Source organism: Vulpes vulpes, chromosome 2 (assembly GCF_048418805.1).
Source record: "Vulpes vulpes isolate BD-2025 chromosome 2, VulVul3, whole genome shotgun sequence".
Classification (NCBI taxonomy): Eukaryota; Metazoa; Chordata; class Mammalia; order Carnivora; family Canidae; genus Vulpes; species Vulpes vulpes.
Window position 1 is genome coordinate 41637428 of NC_132781.1, and position 16647 is coordinate 41654074.

The 16647-nt window shown below is 42.8% G+C and overlaps 1 long non-coding RNA gene across 1 annotated transcript in view; it reads right to left on the minus strand.

Annotated features, from left to right (window-relative positions):
• Positions 1–1299: 1299 nt before the first annotated feature.
• The window catches only part of LOC140597803 (uncharacterized), a 39745-nt gene continuing 24397 nt past the window's right edge, over positions 1300–16647 (minus strand). Inside the window, exon 4 of the long non-coding RNA XR_011999746.1 lies at positions 1300–2630. This is a non-coding gene — a long non-coding RNA (uncharacterized lncRNA). The remainder of the gene's footprint in view (positions 2631–16647) is intronic.

Below are 16647 nucleotides of genomic sequence, written 5' to 3' on the forward strand. Positions count from 1 at the left end.
TGTGCTATTGGCCATTTGTATATCTCCTTTGGAGAAATGTCTATTTAGGTCCTTTGCACATTTTTAGTTGGGTAGTTGTTATTTTTATTGTTGATTGTAAGAGTTCTTTATATATTCTAGTGGGGGCTTATTTTACTCTTTTTGAAATTACTGTTTACTTGGTCACATGTATACTCATATTAGAGTAGCAATGTGTTTGAATCCAAACAACACAATAGATGGGTTTACCAGGAGGTAAAAGTGCTGACACAACATTATGGAGGCCCTAGAGACCCCTGGAATCCAGGAGATCCAACTAGCAACTTTTTAAAAATCACTTCAAGTTTGGTAAAGTTATCTCATTGGCTTGTTTCTGTGCTTTCTTTAGATAGAAGGAAACAGACTATTTTACAACTTCAAGTCCATACCCCCGGGAAAAGTAAATCTGTAGGCAACAGCAGAGTAGAAACTAGAGGACATTCCATGGTGCAATGAACATCATGACCCCACAACGAGTTTCATTATTCATTTTTTCTCATTTCATTTCAATAAACATTAAATGAGGACTTCTTATATGTCATATATAGAGATTCAAAGACTAATGAATAAGTCATGGAGGGAGAAATAGACACACAAGCAAAAGACTTTCAATACCAAGTGAACAGAGATGTGTCCAAAGCATGTTGGGAATATAGAGAAAGAGGCAATCTTTTTTTATCAAGAAAGGGCAATGGTGTTAAGTGAGATTGGGAAATTATAGTGGCTTTATGGAGGAGACAATATTTCAGCGGGCCTTGAAGACTGACTATGAGCTTGTCAGATGAAGGAGAGTAAAGGGCATGTGAAAAATCATAGATGTTTAAAACAAGGAAATAGGGGTGCCTGGGTGGCTCAGGTGGTTAAGTGTCTGCCTTTGGGTGAGGTCATGATCTCAAGATTCTGGGATAGAGCCCCACATCAGGCTCCCTGCTCAGTGAGGAGTCTGCTTCTCCCTTTCCTCCCTTGCTTGTGCTCTCTCTATCTCTCTCTCTAATAAATAAAAAAAATATATTTTTTTAAAGATATTTTTTTTTAATTTTTATTTATTTATGTATTATAGTCACAGAGAGAGAGAGATAGAGAGAGGCAGAGACACAGGCAGAGGGAGAAGCAGGCTCCATGCAGGGAGCCCGACTTGGGATTCGATCCAGAGTCTCCAGGATCGCGCCCTGGGCCAAAGGCAGGCGCTAAACCGCTGCGCCACCCAGGGATCCTTAAAAAAAAAAAAAAAAAAAAAACTATTTTTAAAAAATAAAGCTTTAAAATGAGGAAAGGGAAAAAAGAGAGACAAGCCATCAGTTTCTAATCTTTTTTTTTTTTTTTTCATAAGAGATACATAGAAAGGGGCAGAGACACAGGCAGAGGAAGAAGCAGGCTTCATGCAGGGAGCCTGATGTGAGACTCGATCCCGGGACTCCAGGATCATGCCCTGAGCTGAAGGCAGACGCTCAACCGCTCAACCGCTGAGCCACCCAGGCGTCCCCAGTTTGTTCGCTCTATAGAGAACTACAGAGACTATAGAGAACAAACTGATGGTGACCAGAGGGGAAGTGGGGGGATGGGGGAAATAGGAGGTAGGCACTTGTTGTAATGAGTCATGTATAGAATTATTGAAGCACTGTATTGTACACTTGAAACTAATATTACACTGTATGTTAACTCACTGGAATTTAAATAAAAACTTTTTAAAAATCAGAGAGGTTTAAACAAAGCATGGTGAGCTCCTCCGGTGCCTTTATAATAGATGGCTTTTGAATGAATCAGTGGATTTCTGTAGAATAGGCTCATTCTAGCCTATCTTTAGGTTCTGAGTAAGTGTGGAATAGGCCAGGGAATAAAGTTCACCCCAAAGCAGAAGGGTGCTGTATGAGAGTTCAGTCTGATTTATTAGTTCTAAGGCCCACACTGGGTCTGATCCAGCCCATACAGAAACTCTCAGATGTTACATAATTCTACCTCCTGCCTAAGATGCAGCAAGAGAGACCAGTATCTGTAGAGAGGGGTGGGGATGGCGCCAAAAAAAGGGATTGGTGAGAGTAGAAGGGAGGGTACCCAGAAGATGTACTCTGTTCTACACCACTATTTAGCCTTACATCTTAGTGTCTACAGACTTGTAATAAGTAACTAAATGAATGACGTCAAAAGCTGAACTCTTGGTGTAAAACAGATACTCTTCCCCAGTTGCTAAGTGCCAGAACACATCCCATTGTCCCTGGACCCTTGCCCTCTGGAAGCTGGACAGAGGCCAACCAGTTTTCCTAGAAGCTCCAGGGGAGCTGCCAACTGGTTGTGAATTTTGTCCCTGCTCCTCTTGTTTGGGTTTGACCTGTTGCCCCAGGTGTGTACTGCAGTGTGAGAGCGTGGTCTCTCTCTCAGGTAGGCTCCTAATGCAAGTCACTGAAAGCCCAACTCAAAATGGCTTACAGCAACAAAAGGTACCCTCTCATATAGCAAGAATTCTGGAGCTCAGACGATTCCAGTTAATTTACCAGCAAAACTGGGTCACTAAGGACTCAAGTGCTTGCCATCTCCTCAATCAGTGTACTGGATTGTTCTCCTCAGCCAACTCCCCTCATGGTCCCAAGATGGTTGCTGCAGCTCCATGCTTCACACTGCAGAAAGCAATGACTAGAGTTAGAAAAGTACTGTTTTTCTCCATTTACCTCTTTCCAGAGGCAAACAAGTTTTTCTCAAAAGCACCCAGCACGCTCTCCCTCACGTCTTAAAGCCTAGAATGGCTTCACACATGCTTGCCTATCAATCAATCATACACTTGCCATGATAGGTTTAGAGTCTGACCAATCAGAATTCAGCCCCTGAGGCCAGCCTCCCCTGAAGCTATGACCACTTGGTGTCCAGTTATAGCTTGGTTCTGTTGAGCAGGCAACTTACAGTGTTTGCCACACGCAGATCTCTGGTGGGTGTTTCACATGCCTCATAGGCTGTTTGAGGACAACAAACTCTTCCATTGGAATTCATGCATACACGAAGTAAATATATTTTACTTTTGCTAGTTCTCTTTAGTTATTAAAAAAAAAAAAAAAACCTTTGCTAGGGGCGCCTGAGTGGCTGAGTTGGTTGGGTGTCTTCACAGGTCATGATCTCAGGGTCCTGGGATGGAGTCCTGAGTTGGGTTCCCTGCTGGGGAAGGGGGGAATCTGCTTCTCCCCCTTTCCTCTTCCTCTGTCCCTCTCTCCCAGCTAGTGTTTTCTCTCTCTCTCTCTCTAAGAAAGAAAGAAAGAAAGAAAGAAAGAAAGAAAGAAAGATTTTTTAGTAAAAGAGCTTTTCCATCCTTTTGTATGGTATACATGTTCATAGTACTCTTTATATGGATGATATGAATTATTTAAGCAGAGACCCCTATTTATGGACATTTAGGCTATTCTCAAGCTTCTAACTATGTGCAATGAATAACCTGGCACATATGAGTATATCTGTAGCATAAATTCATGAAGGGGAATTGTGGGGTCAAAGAGCATGTGCATTTGTAATTTTGAGAGAGAGTACCAGATTGCTCTCCATAAAGGTTGTAACAGTTTATACTTTCATCATCAACATATAAGGGACAAAGCATCTTACTAAATTTTTTATGTTTGTGGATGTGATAAGTTAAAAACAGTATCTAATAAATAAGAAGTTTGTTGATTCTCTGATGAAGTAACTAGTAGTCAAAGGGCCTGAGAAAATACTGTGACCCTTGGTGACCTAGAAAGAAAATCCACCAAATCAACTTTTGGGATCTCCAAACAGACTGGATTAAAATTGGAAATAGCAAAGAATCTTGGCAAAGAAACCTCTCTGACTTAAAAGATTTTTTTTTTTAAGTTCTTGTCTTCCTTCCTAAAACAAATTCTGATAAAGACCCCTAAGCCTCCAAAGCCAACTGAATACAGAAAGTTACATGCAAAGGAATGTCCCTGTTATCTTTCCAGGAAGAGGAATATTTATAATCTCAGCTCATGGCTAACATAGCTATCCTAAGAACTAGTTTCAGGGTGGCTATTTGGCTCAGTTGGTAGATAGAGCATGTAACTTTTGATCATGAGGTTGTAAGTTCAAGCTCCATGGTGCGCATGGAGCCTATTTTTTAAAAAAGAAAGAACTAGTTTTGTTTTTTTTAAGATTTTATTTTGAGAGAGAGAGAGAGCAGGGAGAGGGGCAAAGAAAAAGAGAGAGAAGAGGACTCCCCATTGAGCACTGAGCCCAAAGCTGGGCTTGATCCCAGACCCCCAAGATCATGACCCAAGCCTAAACCAAGAGTTGGGTGCTTAACTGCCTGGGGCTTCTCTAGGGTTTCTTTGTTTTAAATTCCATTGGGTGGGAAAGCATAAGGGATTTTCTAGATCAGTGCTGTTCCATAGATTTTTCTGGGGTGCTGATAATGTTTTGTGTCTAAGCTTTCTCAAATGGAACCCTCTAACCAGGTGGGGCTTTGGAGCCCTAGGCTAGTGTGACTGAAGCATTGAATTTTTTTATTTAATTTTTTTCTCATTTTCATTTAATTTTATTTAATTTGTTTTTTTAAGATTTTATTTATTTATTTATTTGACAGAGAGAGAGAGAGAGAGCGTGAACACGTAGGCAGAGCGGCAGGCATAGGGAGAGGGAGAAGCAGGCTCCCTCCCAACGGGGTGGGGCTTGATCCCAGTACCCTGGGATCGAGACCTGAGCTGAAGGCAGATATTTAACCGACTGAGCCACCCAGGTGCCCCTAATTTTACTTAGTTTAAATTTAAATACCGAATATATCTAATGGATACCCTATTGGACAGCACAGTTGTGAGAGATTAGAGGGTTCTTTTGTTACGAGAGATGCCCAAGGTCTACTGGACATGGATGCCTGTCACTGCAACCTATGGACACAGCTGGGGTTTTTGCTGATAAAAAACAGGATTGTATAGCTTCAGATTTTCATATAAATAAAAATAAATAAAATGAAAAGAGTAGAGGACACTTGGCCTCTATTGTCACCTCATGTCCATCCTACCCATGGGGCTGAATATACACAAACAAAATCAAGTTTTGGGTTGAGATAAAACACCTTGCTGGGAAGGGTGAAGTTCAGTAGGAGAGGTGAGGGAGGTGGAGGGTCTGAGATTTCTTGGATGTCCCCGATGTGTTTCACTTTGCCACTTTGGCCCTAATATCACAACAGAATTATTGAAGGGAGTACTTGCCAGGTACAATTATTTTGTTAAATGTCCACAATGGGCTAGCAACTGCATTGAACATAGATATAACAGTCCCCATGCTTCAGGACTGTATAATATGGTAAGGTGGGTTAAAAAAAAATCACCAGGGAGATTGAGTAAGGTAATAGAGATATCATGATGGGGAGAGAAAGAAGGATAAACCAGTGGCATGGGGGATCCCTGGGTGGCTGGGGATCCCTGGGTGGCTCAGTGGTTTAACGCCTGCCTTTGGCTCAGGGCGCAATCCTGGAGTCCTGGGATCGAGTCCCATGTTGGACTCCCAGTGCATGGAGCCTGCTTCTCCCTCCTCCTGTGTCTCTGTCTCTCTCTCTCTATGTCTATCATGAATAAATAAATAAAATCTTAACAAAACAGTGGCATGTATAGTTTTCTCTAATGACAGATTTTTAAAAACATACATATTTTTGTTTTTCCCCCCTAGTTATAGAAATATTTGTTCATTATGAAAAAATTGAGATAAACATACAAGCACAAAGAAAAGAATTTTTGGCCATAAGATCACAAAAGTATTTTCCTTAACTAATTTTTAAATCATTATTTTAAATGATCACATCTCTCCCTTTGTGGATGTACTATAATTTATTTGGCCAATGTCCCGTTGTTTCCAATTTTTCATTTTTACATATCACTCCATGATAAACACCCTTTAGACATTAAACTTTGAGCACAAATCTGATCATTTACCTCAGCCCATTTCCTAGAAAGGAAAGTGCAGGCCCAATAGGTGCACTAGTCAGAATTTTGCAAGTGACTGAAAAGCTAAGTGGAACATGACCTTGACAGAGCAACAGCAAGAGCAAAAGGAATGAACTGGCGGCCCCCATGGCCAGGACTCCACGGGGGAGGAAGGCACATCGTGTTTCAGGAGTGACTCAATCCAGGGGCTCAAATGGTCCAATCTGAACACCGTCTTGCTCCGTCTCTGAGCTATGCTGTCTCCAGCTAAGCTTGGATTACAGTCCACACCACCTTAGCAACCACAGTAGAAGAGGAACTTTCTTTCCCCATGGCTAAAGCAAAGATTCAATCCTTGTACAGAGGATTTGGCTTATCCCTGGGGTGGAGGTAGGGGAGTGAGATCAGCCTCACCTGAAGCACACGGACTTTGAGAGAAGGGGTGGTGGTCTGTCAGGAAGAAATCACGGTACCATGATCAAAAGAAGAGGGCAAGGATGCCAGGCAAGCATTGTCACTCCTGCCAGCATTGTCCAGAAAGGCTCATCTCCCTGAACCCTCACCAACAGTCTTTCCTGTTTTCCAGTTAGACATATAAAAATGACATCCTGTTTTATATTGCATTAAAAACTATTTCTGTGTGCTGGGGTGCCTGGGTGGCTCTGTCGGTTAAATTTTCGAGTACTGACCTCTCAGCTCAGGGTCTTGATCTCAGGGTCTTGAGTTCAAGCCTGAGTTGTGCTCCACCCTGGGTGTGGAGCCTACTTAAAAAAACCAAAAAGCAAAAACCAACTATTTCTGTTTATTGGCCAGTTTGCAATCTTCCTTCTGTGAACTGCTTATTTAAAACAATTAGTGCCATCCCCTTTTCATACTGATTTTTTAGTGTGTGCCGGTGTGTCAAGAGTCACACACAAGAATCTGTGTGAGCTTCCAGAGTTGCCTATGCAGCTCTACCTGAGTCGCTGTGGCTTTGGAACGTATTTTAAGGTCCGCAGCCCAGGGCAGCCCTGGTGGTGCAGCAGTTTAGCGCTGCCTGTAGCCTGGGGTGTGATCCTGGAGCCCCGGGATGGAGTCCCACGTCGGGGTCCCTGCATGGAGCCTGCTTCTCCCTCTGCCTGTGTCTCTGCCTCTCTCTCAATAAATAAATAAAATTTAAAAAAAAAGTCTTTAACTCTTAGGGGCACCTGGCTGGCTCAGTTGGTGGAGGATGTGACTCTACTTTGGGTTGTGAGTTCGAGTCCCGTGCTGGGTGTAGAGATTACTTTTAAAAAAATGAAATCTTAAAAAAAAAAAAAGGTCTGCAGCGCAAGTCCTGCTCTTGATGATGACTGTCAATTCTTTTTTTTTTAATTTTTATTTTTTGTCAACTTTTTAATTTGTTTATTTGTCCAGCTATCTTGCCAAGTTCCAAAATAAAAATCTCTGATTGGAATAATATTAAATTTATAAATGTATTTTAGGAGAACAGCATCTTGACAATATCTAGTCCTCCCCTCAAGGAATATTGGTTTATCTTTGCATATTTTTTTTTTTTAAGATTCTAGTTATTCATTTGAGAGAGAAAGAGACAGGGAGGGAGCGCACAAGTAGGGGGAAGGGCAGAAGGAGAGGGAGAAGCAGACTCCCTGCTGAGCAGGAAGCCCGTTGCAGGACTCAATCCCAGGACCCTGGGATCATGGCCTGAGCCAAAGGCAGCTGCTTAACCAATTGAGCCACCCAGGTGCCCCTGTTTGCTTTTTAAAATCAGGAATGGTGGCTCGGTTGATTAAGCATCTAACACTTGGTTTCGGCTCAGATCATGATCTCAGCATTGTGAGATGGAGCCCCACAATCAGGTTCTGTGCTGGGCATGAAGCCTACCTAAGATTCTCTCTTCTTTTCCTTCTACCCCTCCTTCTCTAAAAAAATAAAAATAAAATCAGGGATGGCTGGGGTGTCTGGCTGGCTCGGTCAGTACAGCATGTGACTCTTGATCCCTGGGTCATAAGTTAGAGCTCCACATTGGATGTAGAGGTTACTTAAAAATAAATAATATAAAATAAAATCACAAGTGGCTTTCAGGGTGGGTTTAAATATTGGTATCATTCTATTGATTTTGCCTGGAATGCCCTGTAAATGTACACATGTAGGCCTTCTTCCTCTTCCTCTTCTTCTCTTCCTCTGCTTTTGCAATTCAGGAAAGTTTCATTACATCCTCACTATCATGTCTGTTTTACTTGTTCTTGTTTTGTCCTCAGCGACACCTTTAATTCTTCATTGTTACCTTCCTTCTGTTTTCTACATTTGCATAATTAGAATTTTCTCATAATTTGGAATTTTCATCTTTTTCCTTGGCACTTTCAGAGGACTTTTGGCCTCCGTATTATGGATCCAATTTTCTATCTTGTTGAGCCTAGAGATATACGGCTTCTTATGTATTTTCAAATTCCATTTGTATTGCTGTCTCATGTATTTTCAAATTCCATTTGTATTGCTGTGGTGTATTTTTTTCATTTTTTGTTGTATCCAATTCCCTTTTTGGAGGAATTTTATTAGCCTCTGCCTCTCATCTAGTCATCTCTTTGTGTCAGTCCACTGTTTGAAAACATCATTTTTCAGCCTCAGAGTCCAGGTTTCAATTTTGTTGGGATCATGGTCCAATGTATCACCTGAACTTTACCAGGTTTCTACTATAGCTCTGATGTCAGCTGCGATCAGTCTGTCCCTGGAGATCCAGACGAGCTTGGGTCAACCTTCCTCCATAGGTCCTGTGGGTAGTCCCAGTCATGCACATGAGATTTCTGCAGGATCCGGGCGGGCACCCCTCGCTGCAGTTTGCTAGTCCAGCTCTTCTAGCGCTCATCTATTTCTTTTGTGTCATGCTTGTTCTCTTCTCTGCTTGCGGCCTACTGTCTCCTCAAGGCTGTTGAACTTCTACTCTTCACCTCAGACTCCCCCTCACCTTGTGCCCCCCTCCGATCTGCTCCAACTCTCCCAGTTCTGGCTCATGTTCTGATCTCTTCTCATCCTTTCGCTCACCAGACCTTCTTGGCTATGCCTAGAAGGCCTCATCTTCAAAGCTAGTCATGCTCTGTAAGATGTGTCCTTAAACAAAGATGTTTTGTCCCCTATGAGGAATTATGCATTCGGTTCATAAAATAATATTTTTTCCTCCCCAGTGCAATATACTACATCCTATTCCACAGTGAGGTTTTCCTTGAATGTACATGTCAATGGTTCCCATGTTGAGTTTTTGCTACCTTCCACCCTGGAAAATTGAGAGATAAACATTCTTTTAGGCCCTGAAACAATGTAAATGATGATTCTCTTGAGATCCCATCACCATCTCCCCACCTTTCCCAGATGCTATGGTGTTCTTCTACTAATCTAATTTGAAGACCTCTTTGATCCTCATCCTCAGAGAGGAAGGAAGGTCTCCAGAGCTCTCAGCTGATGAGCAGAGACTGTGATTCCAGGTGTTTGATGACACACCTGGGCCAGCTTTCTCTGAGGGCCATGTGACTAGACTGGGGGCCCTAAGTCCTAAGAATAGCCTAGTTTAATGTTATATCCACCTTCCCCATGGGGTAATGACTTATAACTCTGAGCATCCTTCACAGGTAAAGGAAGATTGCAAATGGAGGGTAATCCCATTACCCTGGGCCTATTTTTACCTTTCATTTCTGTTCTTCTAAATTAGGAGATATTAGTGGGATCCAGGATCTTCATTAATTCTTCTACAACTCTGCTTCCTAGAGAAAGAGGGTCAGGATGTCCTAGAGCTCTTCCCTCAATGTGGACTACTTGATGTAGCCCAGTAGAAATTCCTCACTGTTTCTGGAATGTAGCACTGATGCTCTTCTACTGTGTGTTATTCCTTTCTTTCAGGAACTGGGGATGCAAGGTTGGGGGGGATTAGATGTTAGCATTCAAAGTCACCATCTTATCCAAAAGTACTAATAATTTCTTTTTTTTCTCATTTATAGAAAAGCTCTTTAGGTTTAAATCAAAGCATTAATGATATTCATAAGGTTCTGAGTTTTCAACATGTCTAGAAGAAGGGCTTACTCAAATAAATACACTATTATAACCTAACTGCTTTACCACTCAGGGAGACAGCAGCATTGCCTGTATTTTCTTTTTCTTTTCTTTTTTTTTTTTTTTTTTTGCCTGTATTTTCATTAAGATAATCCTTGGGTTTCTTGGGCGCCTGGGTGGCTCAGTTGGTTGGACGTCCAATTCTTGATTTTGGCTTAGGTCATGATCTCAGGGTTGTGGGATCCAGCCCCATGTCAGGCTCTGTGCTCAGTGTGGAATCTGCTTGATTCTCTCTGTCCCTCTCACTCTACCCCTGCCCCCACCCCTGTTCATATGCTCTCAATCTCTCTCAAAAAAAAAAAAAAAAAAAGATAATCTTTGGATTTCTCTACTCCTGTTCTATTAGGGGAAAAAAACCAGCTCAAAAACCAGAAAAAAATCTGAATGCTTCCCAAAAATAATATCCAGCTGAAAATTCCTTTTGCTACAGTTTTCTCAGGAAACAGTCAAGCCTTTCCATTTCCTAGCGGGTCCCTCAAGGGTCAAAAGAACAGGGAATGTTTTTAAGGGCATCTTGTTTGCTTTTGTTCTCACTAGCCCTCAGCTGCCCCTGGGAACACCAGACTCTACTAAGCAAAATAATCTACGGAGTGGAAGAAATGGCAGGCACCTTGTAGACAGGACACATTGCAACCAGAACACCGACCTTGGGTCCGCTCTGCACCAGGTTGCCGTTTGGAGCTTGAAAAGTTTCATCTATTTAGCAACCAAAATCCGGGGTGGGGGTAGGGGGAATAAACTGCTCTCAGCAAAGTCAAATTAAGTGGCATTGGTAGAGGGCCACCTGGGTGGCTCAGTGGTTGAGTGTCCACCTTCAACTCAGGTCATGATCCTTGGGGTCCTGGGAGCCTGCTTCTCCCTCTGCCTGTCTCTGCCTCTCTCTGTGTGTCTCTCATGAAGAAATAAATATTTTTTTTAAGTGGCATTGGCAAAAAGATAGAGGTTAAGATGAGGTTCCATTTGGTAAGCCAAGGACCCAGCTTCAGGCAGAGTCCATGATGGGGTGGCACATGTGGCTGCACGTGTGGACTGTAGAGTTCCAGAATTGGGCCTGCCACAGCCTTCAGAGGGGTCTGCGGCTTAGTCTAAAGCAGCTTTCTCATTATTTCCCCTGATGCTCCTTCCGAGCACTGTCACTTAACCTTTGTATGCCTCAGTTCCTCGACTGGTCCCACCTGTTTTCTTCCTTCTGTAAATCTGCTAAAGCAAAAGCTGGAATTGCGAGCTCTGGTCATTTCTGCTTCCTGTTATTGAACAATTTGGAAAACTGAGGGGAGGAGGAGGGAGGGAGGGAGGACGAGTGTGCGTGCGTGCGCATGCGCACATCAGATAACAAAAAATCCAAGCTCTCTCCCCCCAAAAGACCGTCAAAGGAGAAATGTGTCTGGGCACCTGGGTGGCTCAGTGGTTGAGCATCTGCTTCGGCTCAGGGCGTGATCCCGGGGTCCTGGGAGTTCTACCTACCTTGGGCTCCCTGCTTCTCCCTCTGCCTATGTTCCCTGCCTCTCCGTGTGAGAGGGCTGTGTCACCCTGGATGAGTGGCAAAACTGGTCTAAATGGGTCCAGTGTAAAGTTTCCCCCAACCCAATGCATAAACAAGAATATTTTGTTTTGCCCGCATTATAACATTAATAAAGAGCATCATAATAATACCGACATGTTACTAAAATAAGCATTTATCTAAAATTGAAGGCTAAAACTGAAACTTGAAAATAGAACTGAAATCAATCCTGTCCATACAAAAATTAAGTGATCTTATAACAGCCTTCATCATGATTTCTTTAGCAAAATCATCACTAAGTTTTGCAAATTCCAGCTGTCTGAGCTACTGGGTTGTAAGATCTCTGTTAAATAGGGTTGCTCTTCCTTATCATTTCCCCCAGACTTCCTGGACGATGTGAGTCACCCAAAGAAGATAATTGGTGCCTCTATCACCCAGGATCTGGTGCTCACCATGGCAGAAAGCCATCTGTAATTCTCAACATCCACCAATGCTGGTTAAGCCCTTGTGCTCTCGTGCTTCGTTCTCAACACAAAAGATGACTGAGAACAATGCCTTGAAGTGTGGGAGCTGGGCAGGAGCCCACACTAAAGACAGTTGCATCCTAGTGTGCGGGGAGTAGATTTAGGTAGGAGAGACACCATGCTGGTTAGTCAGGTGTTCCCTCTCAGTGGTGAGTGCCACAGATTCCTGCCTACCGAGCTATCATTTCTCAGGAGTGCTGAACTCCAGTTTTTTGCTTCTTCTTTGTCTTCTAACTTGTGGTCCTGGAGGCACCCACAAGTTAATAAAATAGCACATCACTCAAGACAGTTGTGCAAGCTGACTGGGAAGCATTTTGCAATAGGAAGCAATTAACTCTTCAATTACACCTATATACAGAACGTGTGTGAAGTATAGTATCGCTTCTTTACAAAGGCACTACATGGCATTATTCTAGATATGCATAGATTTTTTAAAAATAAAAATAGGTAACAAAATTGAGTTAAATTTGTAAGAAAAAACATTCTAGCTTCACTTAAGTATTTCCATGTAAGTATTTCCTGGGCACCTGGCTGGTTCAGTTGGTGGAGCATGACTCTTGATCTCAGGGTTGTGAGCTCCAGTGTGATGTTGGGTGTAGAGATTACTTAAAAGTAAAGTCTTAAACAAACAAACAAAAAAATTGTATTGCCCTTTAACTGTAATAGATAGTGTTAAATATTTTTAAAGTAAAATTATTTTGAAAACATATGAAAAGTTATTATTTTGATTTTACATTTAGTTTATCTTTTGATAAACTCTATTCAGGGGGCACCTGGCTGGCTCTGTTGGTAGGGCATGTGACTCTTGATCTCAGAGTTGTGAGTTTGAGCTCCATGTTGGGGGCAGAGATTATTTAAAAATAAAATTAAAAAAAAAACTGAATTCAAGTTTTTACACTCTGAATATAACTAAAACATATTTTTTAATCCTTTAGATCCATTAATGTTGACAGAACATAATTATGGGGTGTCTGGGCGGTTTAGTTGGTTAAATGTCTGCCTTTGGCTCAGGTCATGATCCCAGGGTCTTAGGATTGAGCCTCATGTTGGGCTCCCTGCTCAGTGGGGAGCCTGCTTCTCCCTAGGCTCCTCCCCACTGCTTGTGCTCTCTCTCTCAAATAAATAAATAAAATCTTTAAAAAGAAAAAAAAACCCAAAACACAATTTTGTGAAAAACATTGAGTATTATGACTGTTTAGTAATGTTTCTGAAATGAAGATATGAAAAACAAATCACTTATAAATTCAAATTATGCCTCCTCTATTTTATTACTCTTCCAAATGTCCTTGATCCATCTCCTGAAACCAGCACGTGAGCAATCTTTAATAATTTACTGATAAACCATAACTTCACATGCATTTTTAAATATTGTCATTTTGAAGATACATTTGTCAAGGTGGGAGGGTGGAGCACATTTTATTCAGTAGTTTGTTGAGCTGGTTTATGATTTTCATATGTTTAGGCAAACTGTCTGTGGGCTTCCACTAGCACTTTAGTCCGAGGGAGCCTGCCACTGTTGGGAGGGGCCCTGCTGGGAGCTTCCTGGGGAATGTGGCCCAGTCTTCTGCACTGACAGCTGTTCTTCTGGGAGGAGCTTTTCTGGAATTCAAAGAAATATACTTCCTGGGATCGAGGCGCAAGTCAGGCTCCCAGCTCAGCCAGGAGCCTGCTTTTCCCTCTCCCTCTGCCTGCCACTCTCTCTTCCTCTCTCTCTTAAATAAATAAATAAAATCTTTTTTATTTTTATATTCTTCTCCAGCTACTTACATATAAATAACAGTTTATTTCACGTCTCCTGGCATCAGGTTCCAATTGGCACATAATTTCCACTTCCAGCTTGATGCTCTCCTATCGTGCCAGGACAAAGGCCTTAGAAACGACATACTGCTTGAGAACAAAACCCAAGTAGAGCTAAAGAGCTGGATCCAGGGCGAGTTCTACGAAGCCACGCTACTCCAAGTGAGGTCCTTGGAGTGGAAGCACTGATGCTACCTGGACACTTGGTCTCAGCCCAGGCCTACTGAATAAGAATATGCATTGTAACAAAATCTCCATGTGATCGGTATGCTTGTTCAAGTGTGAGAAGCACTTTGTTTTTTTGTTTTTTTGTTTTTGTTTTTTTTAAATTTATTTATGATAGTCACAGAGAGAGAGAGAGAGAGAGAGGCAGAGACACAGGCAGAGGGAGAAACAGGCTCCATGCACCGGGAGCCCGACGTGGGATTCGATCCCGGGTCTCCAGGATCGCACCCTGGGCCAAAGGCAGGCGCCAAACCGCTGTGCCACCCAGGGATCCCCCACTTTGTTTTTTTTAAATTAAGGTGTCAGTTGGCACTTTCTCTTCCTCTCTCACTTGCTTTTTTTTTTTTTTTTAAGATTTTATTTATTTATTTGAAAGAGAAGGAGAGCATGAAAAAGAGAGCATGAGAAGGGGCAAAGGTAGAGGGAGAAGCAGACTCCTTGCTCAGCAGGGAGCTCAAAGCAGGGCTTGATCCCAGGACCCTGGGATAATGACCTGAACTGAAGGCAGATGCTTAACCGACTGAGCCACCAGGTACCCCAATGAGAGACACTTTCAGAACTCTGGACCGAGGCAATTACAGGAGTAAAAGAGGTGAGTATGGGGGGGGATGATGGTGACTCAAGGTCAACTAGAGGCCCAGGAGAGACAACTACAGAAGCACCAGGTCCTCGGTATTATTGCTAGCAAGGAGACTTGGGTAGCAACACATTAACCCAGCAGTTGTGAGCGGGCCCCTGGATCCCAGAATGGGGGGGTCATACTAAAAGGTATTTTTGGCATGTGAGCCCACCTATCTCCTCCTCTGGGGGCCTCCTGTCCTTAGATGTAGCTGCTGCTGAGTGATCCATGCCATACTATGTGACCCTGAGCCCCCTGACCATAGTCAGAAAGTCGTCTAATTCTTGGCCTGGCCAGTGACCCTCGACTTGTGGCTTGAAAATATGGCTTGAAACTATGAGCCAGGCCATCAGAATCTCTTTGAGGAATGTAGGATGGCTAAGGTGGGTGGAGGTGGTGGTTCTGGCAAGTTATAAAGGGTTAAGGTTGGGTGGCCCCCAGGGGGCCCTGGGCATGCCTGAGGTATGAGGGAATAGACACAGTGAGTAAGCAGAGGAAGCCTGCCAGCTGGAAAAAGAGAGTGAGAGAGGGATGCACAGACACAGGGGTTGGAGCTGAGGAAGAGAAAAGGCTGACAGGGAGCAGCCCCAGTCTCTGTTCTTCCTCAAATCAATCCTTAGTTTTTCTCCAGGGAGAAGCCTTTTGTTACTAGTGACTGATGGAGCCTTGACTAGAAGAGCATGTATGTTAATTCCTCATAATCTAACCCTGAATACTCTGAGACTAATGATGCATAACTCTTCTATCTTCTATTTGTCTTGGCTCAGAAATCGGGAGGAGTGAATTTCGGTGGGAAGAGAAGATGTATCTCTGAGGATTAACATCTGGTATCTGGGCACTTGGTTTAGTACTCAAATTTGGTCTAGAAATTATAAAAGCGTGTCTTATTTCTCATTCTTTGATTTGTCTCCCTGTTTTTTATTATTATTTTTTAATTGGAGGAAAACATTCAAAATCCAGAAAGCTTAGATTAGAGGTATCGATGGCCAATTACTTATTTCAAGTTTAGATTATCCAAATCAATTTTGCTAATAGGATCTTAATATTTTAACAAGTTAAAGAAGATTAATTAGGGAGGTTTAAAATAACACTGCTGAAGCAGTCTTGGCTTGAACCTGTGTCCAGCACTGGGCTACTGGACAAGTATGACCATGGAGTGTGGGGTGGTCCGAGGAGGGGCTCCAAGGGAGCCTGTTCCTGAGACTCCATTAGTAGGACAGTTATTGCAGATGAGGCACATACATTTGCCCATCCCTGAGGACAGGGTTTTGGAAGGGCATTGATAATCTGAGCACTAGGGAGAGATGCACTTCCCAAAGATACTCAGCTGTTGTCTGTAACAAGTCTGAACCCTCAGGGCATAGGCCCATTGTTTTGATGCCCAGATGACAGAGAAATGTGACCCAAAATGGTGGAGGGTCCCCCATCAACGGCAGCAGAGCCTCACATGGGCCTCTGGGCACTGAGGGCACCCCAAGGTGGGTTCATGGGCTGTCAGGTTTTGTTCTGGGCTGGTTCACCAGCCTGTGTCACATGACCTCACTTTGTTCACAGTCTCCACATTTAGATTCTTGTCCAACTTGTTTTTTAAAATTATTTTCAGCTCCTGATGTCACGCATCCCTAAGGTGTTACTTCTCTATTTTCTCCAACAGGACTTACTGCTGTGACCTCTTACCTGCCTCCCTGCTGCCATTCACACCTTGCCACACCCCGTGTTCACAATAATAACCAGCAGGAACTTTTCAAAATGGAAATCTCTAGAGATGCCTGGGTGGCTCAGTGGGTTAAGCATCCGACTTTTGATCTTAACTCAGATCTTGATCTCAGGGTGGTGAGTTTAAGCCCAGTGTGGAGTCTACTTAAGAAGAAGAAAAAAAAGGAGGAGGAGGAGAAGAGGATGGAGAGGAGAAGGAGGAGAAGAAGGAGAAGAAAGAAGAAGAAGAAGAAGAAGAAGAAGAAGAAGAAGAAGAAGAAGAAGAAGAAGAAGAAGAAA